This window comes from Oncorhynchus kisutch, linkage group LG5, assembly GCF_002021735.2.
Source record: "Oncorhynchus kisutch isolate 150728-3 linkage group LG5, Okis_V2, whole genome shotgun sequence".
In the NCBI taxonomy this organism is placed as follows: domain Eukaryota; kingdom Metazoa; phylum Chordata; class Actinopteri; order Salmoniformes; family Salmonidae; genus Oncorhynchus; species Oncorhynchus kisutch.
Window position 1 is genome coordinate 51,142,128 of NC_034178.2, and position 6,607 is coordinate 51,148,734.

Genomic DNA, 6,607 nt, shown 5'->3' on the forward strand with positions numbered 1-6,607 from the left:
TGATTAACTGAAAATATATTTGTTTGTCCCCAATGTTTGTACCCTGTTTTGTGCTGCTACCATGTTGTGCTGCTGCCATGTTGTGTTGCTACCATATTGTTATCATGTTGTCACTACACTAGGGCTCTCACCTACTCCCTGTAGGCTGTCTCATCGTTGTTGGTAATCAGGCTTACCACTGTTGGGTCGTCAGCAAACTTGCAGTCATGGGTGAGCACGGAGTACAGGAGGGGACTGAGCAAGTACCCCCGTGGGGCCCCTGTGTTGAGGATCAGATTGGCGGAGGTGCTGTTACCTACCTTCACCACCTGGGGTTGGCCTGTCAGGAAGTTCAGGACTCAGTTGCACAGGGTGGAGTTCACACTCAGGGCCCTGAGCTTAGTGATGAACAAAAGATGAACAAAATAAGTAGGTATGGGGAACAATGGCAATTGCTGAGTGGACACAGAGAGGTACACAGTTGTAAAAGGCACTATTTTCTAAGAAATAGCCTGAAACAAATCCAAGACAGATAATGATCTGGGTCTGTGTGACCTGAGAGAAATATGGAATGGGAAGAAAATGAACTGTGCTCCTTTGTCACGTTCGGCGTAAAGAGGAGACCAAGGCGCCGATGTGAATACATGTTATATATTTTAATAAAGACGGACACTAAACAAACTACAACAAAACGAACGTGAAGCTATACTATAAATGTGCATACACAGGCAACTAGACATAGACAATAACCCACAAAATACCCCCAAAAAGATGGCTGCCTAAATATGGTTCCCAATCAGAGACAACGATAAACACCTGCCTCTAATTGAGAACCAATCTAGGCAACCATAGACATATATAAACACCTAGATGATAAACAACCCCATAAACCTACAAAACCCCTAGACAGTACAAAAACACATACATCACCCATGTCACACCCTGACCTAACCAAAACAATAAAGAAAACAAAGAATACTCTGATGTCTATCATTGTGCAAGCTTTACTGTAACTTAAATGCATTCTGTAAAACTGTGACACAATTTAGTGGATATCAATGTTTAGGTGGCAACAGTATTTCAGGGGTTATAGAAGACAACAATAGAAGACAGCAGTATTTGGGTATGGCAAAATCTCAAATAGCCTAACATGTTAGTGCTTTCAGAAAATATTCATACCCCTTGACTTATTCCATATTTTGTTTTGTTACAGCCTGAATTCAAAATGGATGAAATATATATCACCTATCTACACACAACACCCCATAAAGAAATGGTTGCTAATTTATTGAAAATGAAATACAGAAATATCTCATTTACATAAGTATTCACACACCTGAATAAATACATGTTAGAACCACCTTTGGCAGCCATGACAGCTGTGAGTCTTTCTGGGTCTTGAAGAGCTTTAATAATAACTTAATTTTAGCCCCTTTAGTTACATCGTAATAATGAACTCAGGGAGGCTCATTTAGGTGAAATTCTTGTCTTTTTTTCTTTTTGGAGGCTTCTGTCTTCTGTCTTGTGTATATCTCCCCTCTATGTTGGTCTCCTGTCCTGTCCTCTCCTCTCTTGTCTTCTCCTCTCATGGTCCAGCATGGATACAGTATCTTGTCCTCTCATCTAACTGGTGGGTTGGGGGAGTGGGCGTGGAGTGTACTTTAACTGTGAGACTTGTCTGTACCAGCACAGTGGTCATTGAGGAACATACAGAGCAAGTGCACAGAGGCTGAACGTCTGCTCTATGCTCTGGGACAGTGCTCAGTAAGCCAGGGCTTTGATCTTTCTCAGCCGTATATATCCTGCTCTGCTCTGCTCTCTCGCTTCTCATCTTGTCCTCTCATCGATGCTCTCTGCTGCTCAAGTTAAGCCTCCTGATGTGGAGTCTTCTCTTCCCTTCATCAAATTGTAATTATTTCACCTCTATGGCCTATTTATTGCCTTACCTCCCTAATCTTCTACATTTGCACACACTGTACATCGATTTTTATTTTGTGTTACTGACTGTACGTTTGTTAATGTGTCACTCTCTGTTGTTGTTTTTGTCGCACTGCTTTGCTTTATCTTGGCCAGGTCGCAGTTGTAAATGAGAACTTGTTCTCAACTGTCCTACCTGGTTAAATAAAGGTGAAATAAAAAATATAAAAAATCTTGCAGGCATCCTAAATGGCACCCTATTCCCTACATAGTGCATTAATTCTTACTAGAGCCCAATCTATGGTTAAAAGTAGTGAACTATGTAATGAATAGAGTCCAATCTTAGCTTTTCAGTCAGTAGAACAAGGACTACTGGTACAGCAACTGCACCGTCCGCAACCGTAGGGCACTCCAGAGGGGGTTACCGGTCTGTACAATGCATCACCAGGGGCACACTGCCTGCCCTCCAGGACACCTACAGCACCCGATGTCACAGGAAGGCCATCATCAAAGACATCAACCATCCCGAGCCACTGTCTGTTCACCCCGCTATCATCCAGAAGGCGAGGTCAGTACAGGTGCATCAAAGCCGGGACCGAGAGACTGAAAAACAGCTTCTATTGCAAGGCCATCAGACTGTTAATGTCACGCCCTGGTCAAAGTATTTTGTGTTTATCTTTATGTATTTGGTCAGGCCAGGGTGTGGCATGGAGTTTTTGTATTGTGGTGTGTTTTGTCTTGGGGTTTTGGTGTGTATATATTTGGGATTGTAGCTAGTGGGGTTATCTAGCAAGGTCTATGGCTGCCTGGAGTGATTCTCAATCAGAGGCAGGCGCTTATCGTTGTCTCTGATTGGAACCATATTTAGGCAGCCATATTCTTTGAGTTTGTTGTGGGTGATTGTCCTATTTGTCTTGATGTCCTTGTTTATGTTAGTTGACACAAGTATAGGCTGTTTTCGGTTTTCGTTTCGTTTATTTGTTTTTGTAGTGTTCGTGTTTAGTTTGTGTTTTACGTTTGTCTAATAAACATGGATCGCAATCGACACGCTGCAGTTTGGTCCGACTCTCCTTCATCACCACTAGAAAGCCGTAACAGTTAAATAGCCATCACTAGCCGGCTACCACCCGTTTACTCAACCCTGCACCTTAGAGGCTGCTGCCCTATATACATAGACATGGAATCACTGGTCACTTTAATAATGTAAACATACTGCTTTAATTATTTCATATGTATATACTGTATTCTATTCTAATGTATTTTAGTCAATGCCACTCCCGCATTGCTCGTCCTAATATTTATATATTTCTTAATTCCATTATTTGACTTTTGGATTTTTGTGTATTGTTAGATATTACTGCACTGTTGGAGCTAGGAACACAAGCATTTCGCTACACCTGCAAAAATATCCGCTAAATATGTGTATATGACCAATAACATTTGATTTGATTACTTATTTCTCATGCAGGCCCTTTCCGTATGGTCTGATAATTCTCCAGACAAATTTTTATTTGTAACTATGATATCCACAGAAATAATCTGTAACAGTCCAGATCTCTGGTGGTACTCTGGTGGGTTGTGTGTCATAGAGATTCTTATGACATTGTATTCATTTCTCTGACTTATTTCAGTATTTTCTCATGGTCCTGTAATGGATAAACTACCGTTTTCCACCTACAGGTCATGAACGAGCACTAGCATAGCAATTCATCCTGGTACGAAGACAACTACACAGACCAGGACAACGCCTCGCAGCGCATCTTCCTGCTCTACCTGCTGCTCTTCGTGGCCGGCCTGACGCTGAACGCCCTGGTGGTGTGGGTCAACTGGCGCCTGGTCAGCAACTGCAATGGCGTGCTCTTCTGTGTGCTCAATGTAAGCGTGTCAGACCTGCTGATTATAGTGGTGGTGCCCTTATCCATCCAGTAGGCCATGTTGGAGAACGTGTGGTTGTGGGGACACTTCTTGTGCCGCTTCACCTTCCTCGTTTGTGTCATCAACTTCTACAGCAGCTCCTTCTTCCATGGTCTACATGATGGTGGAGCACGACCTGGCCGTGGTGCGCACCAGCCACACGAACTTGGGGCCCCAAGCAGACAGGCTCAGAGGGTTCCTCTGGGTCCTGTCTGTGGTTCTAGGCCTGCTTGATAACGCAAAGAATATATATATTCCTTGACATGTTTTTAATGCTGCACAAACGTTTTGGGTATGAGCCCTTCCTCAGCGTGCAAGGCAATGACAATGTCAACTGAACAATACCACAGAGGTGGGCATAATTATAAATTCACAGTCAGTATTGGACCAATCAAGAGATCCCAGCAAAGAGAGCTGTGGTGGTAACATGACAAACTAATAAAGATACTGTATATAGACACACAATGCTGTCATTGATGTCATTACCTGCTGGATAACGCCCATGCTGCTGGAGTGGGACAAGCTGGGCTGCTACATCTATCAGCACAACTTTGTGGACTGGTATGCTGCCCACACCTTCCTCTATCTGATCTTCCAGTTCCTGGGCCCGGCTGCCATCATCATGACCTTTAACATGCAAACTCTGCAGGCGGTGTGGACCAGCCCTGAGGGGCTGGTTCAAGGGAAGAAGCAGGGGGAGCTGTGGCTGGTTCATCTTTACTCCCTATTATTTGTGCTGTGCTGGCTGCCCTTCCACATTGTCTTGCCGCTGCTGCTGGTGAAATAGCTGAACCCGAGGGTGCTGAGCTACCAGACGGTGGTCCAGGTCCTGTCACTGTTCCACTGCCTGGCCAACCCCAACTCCTCAGCAGGAGTTTATATGGCAACCTCATCACCAACTTGGCTCGCCACCTGCCAGGGGTAGAGACGTGAATTACGTCAACGCAGGGGTAAAGGGAGGACGGCGGCCAATGAGAAGGCAAAGCAGTTGAGTGACGCCTGCACCAGCCAATCAGATGTGTAGTCTTAACCCATTGTTGCGCAGTAACAAAACTAATGTGGTGGAATTTCCCTTTACCATGCTTAATGTCTCCCTCAAAGTGCATGATGGAATAAGCTAGTGGTTACTTTCTTTTCCTCTGTCACGCACTTCCTGTTTCTCGTTGCTGTAATGAAGGGTCCCCCAGTGGCATAACATTTCCAGGAAGGGAATATCATCCATGTCCTGTGTCCATAAACACTGATCAAATCAAATCAAATCAAATTTATTTATATAGCCCTTCGTACATCAGCTGATATCTCAAAGTGCTGTACAGAAACCCAGCCTAAAACCCCAAACAGCAAGCAATGCAGGTGGAGAAGCACGGTGGCTAGGAAAAACTCCCTAGAAAGGCCAATACCTAGGAAGAAACCTAGAGAGGAACCAGGCTATGTGGGGTGGCCAGTCCTCTTCTGGCTGTGCCGGGTGGAGATTATAACAGAACATGGTCAAGATGTTCAATGTTCATAAATGACCAGCATGGTCGAATAATAATAAGGCAGAACAGTTGAAACTAGACAGGATGACCACAACAGTGAATCAACCCACTCAGGTGACGCACCCCCTCCAGGGACGGCATGAGAGAGCCCCAGCAAGCCAGTGACTCAGCCCCTGTAATAGGGTTAGAGGCAGAGAATCCCAGTGGAAAGAGGGGAACCGGCCAGGCAGAGACAGCAAGGGCGGTTCGTTGCTCCAGAGCCTTTCCGTTCACCTTCCCACTCCTGGGCCAGACTACACTCAATCATATGACCCACTGAAGAGATGAGTCTTCAGTAAAGACTTAAAGGTTGAGACCGAGTTTGCGTCTCTGACATGGGTAGGCAGACCGTTCCATAAAAATGGAGCTCTATAGGAGAAAGCCCTGCCTCCAGCTGTTTGCTTAGAAATTCTAGGGACAATTAGGAGGCCTGCGTCTTGTGACCGTAGCGTACGTATAGGTATGTACGGCAGGACCAAATCAGAGAGATAGGTAGGAGCAAGCCCATGTAATGCTTTGTAGGTTAGCAGTAAAACCTTGAAATCAGCCCTTGCTTTGACAGGAAGCCAGTGTAGAGAGGCTAGCACTGGAGTAATATGATAAAATTTTTTGGTTCTAGTCAGGATTCTAGCAGCCGTATTTAGCACTAACTGAAGTTTATTTAGTGCTTTATCCGGGTAGCCGGAAAATAGAGCATTGCAGTAGTCTAACCTAGAAGTGACAAAAGCATGGATTAATTTTTCTGCATCATTTTTGGACAGAAAGTTTCTGATTTTTGCAATGTTACGTAGATGGAAAAAAGCTGTCCTCGAAATAGTCTTGATATGTTCTTCAAAAGAGAGATCAGGGTCCAGAGTAACGCCGAGGTCCTTCACAGTTTTATTTGAGACGACTGTACAACCATTAAGATTAATTGTCAGATTCAACAGAAGATCTCTTTGTTTCTTGGGACCTAGAACAAGCATCTCTGTTTTGTCCGAGTTTAATAGTAGAAAGTTTGCAGCCATCCACTTCCTTATGTCTGAAACACATGCTTCTAGCGAGGGCAATTTTGGGGCTTCACCATGTTTCATTGAAATGTACAGCTGTGTGTCATCCGCATAGCAGTGAAAGTTTACATTATGTTTTCGAATAACATCCCCAAGAGGTAAAATATGATGTCGAGGAATGCAGAGACTGGCTTAAGCACAGATCAAGTGAGTGGTGACTAATTCTACATTTTGTAAAGTTTGTTTTGATTGTTGTAAGAATTACCTGTAAATTAATATTATAATTAGCTA

The 6,607-nt window shown here is 44.1% G+C and overlaps 1 pseudogene; it reads left to right on the plus strand.

Moving 5' to 3' along the window:
• Positions 1-424: 424 nt before the first annotated feature.
• Positions 425-4,597, plus strand: LOC109882616 (G-protein coupled receptor 182-like; annotated as a pseudogene).
• The last annotated feature ends 2,010 nt before the right edge of the window (positions 4,598-6,607 follow it).